The sequence below is a fragment of the Mus caroli genome, chromosome 5 (genome assembly GCF_900094665.2).
Source record: "Mus caroli chromosome 5, CAROLI_EIJ_v1.1, whole genome shotgun sequence".
Classification (NCBI taxonomy): domain Eukaryota; kingdom Metazoa; phylum Chordata; class Mammalia; order Rodentia; family Muridae; genus Mus; species Mus caroli.
The window spans coordinates 27,417,163-27,418,628 of record NC_034574.1 but is presented as its reverse complement, the minus strand read 5'-3'; positions in this window follow the sequence as shown (position 1 = coordinate 27,418,628).

The window sequence follows — 1,466 nt, the reverse complement described above, 5'->3', positions numbered from 1 at the left end:
GATTGCTTTTGGCAAGATAGCCATTTTTACAATGTTGATCCTGCCAATCCATGAGCATGGGAGATCTTTCCATCTTCTGAGATCTTCTTTGTAACAGTTGGGCTATCAGGCATGCCATGGTATGCTTGTGGAGTTCAGAGGACAACCTGCCATAGAAGGTCTTTTCCCTTCTGTCATGTAAGTTATGGGAATTGAACTCACATTGTCAGAATTGGCAGGAAGCAACTTTATCCACTGAGCTATCTCACCAGCTGTTTTTTTTTTTTTTTCCTTTTAAAAGTTACGTTTCTAAAGCCCTGAGAATGTGAATATCTATCAGATCTTCAGTCAAGTGCAGGGAAGACTGACTTGCAAGATGATTAATATGTGCCCTGTGGGGATCTAGGAGAAATTGCAATGGAGCAAATTTGGTGGTATCCACTGAAAGTTTGAAAAAATTTACCTTGTTATTTGCACACACATGTACACTTATTTGTTTGAAAATATCAATTGAAACTAATCTTGTGAAAGTGACCTTCTTGTACTTCTTGAATGATGTACTATGTGTATATGTTGTGAATGCAGACAAAAGGCTGCATTTAAATGTTCTGGAGAGGGACTGGGGAGATGGCTCAGTTGGTTAAGTACTTGCCTGGCAAGAATGAGGACCTGAGTTCAAGCCCTCTCCCTTCATCCTCATCCTTCCCTCCCTCCCTCCACCTCTCTTTATGAAAAGCAGTCTTATGGATCCCAACCTGTACTCAAAGTCCTGGGCTCAGGTGATCCCCCTTGGCCTACCTTTGAGGCTGAAACCACATGTGTGCCTCACAGCAACTACACCTGGCTTGGGGTATTGATTTCTCGTTTTGTTCCAATATTTCATTACTAGTATATCAAATATAATTGAGGCAGGCAGGCCCCGTTTTCCGGGGGCTGCTGTCACAGTGTGTACCCTTTCAGAAGTCAAAGAAAGGACACTTTGTAGGGATGATGGTTTTCTCTTCTATGATTTGGGTTCCAGGGATCACACTGAGGTCAGGTTTGATGGTAGGTACCTTCTTTATTCACTGTGCCATGTTCCTGGCCGAGGTCTCGGGATTTAATTTCCCTAAACAGTTACCTTGTGTCTGGCAAACTTGTTAGAGTCACTATTAGTTCTGATAACTTGTGTGAAGAGGGAGTAAATTCTATTGTTCTACAAAGATTGTTAATCATGACATCCAAAAAGGATAAAGGAGGTTTACCTCTTCCTCTTCAATCTTACCTTGCATATTAATGTTCAGTAAATGTGAGAAAAGCAAACACCATATCCTTGTCCCCAATTTTAGAGGAAAAATGGGAATTTTAAACGATGAAGTCAGCTGACTGCTGTTAACATTTTCTCTAGATGCCTGTCTTAGTCAGGGTTTCTATTCCTGCACAAACATCATGACCAAGAAGCAAGTTGGGGAGGAAAGGGTTTATTCGGCTTACACTTCCATGCTGCT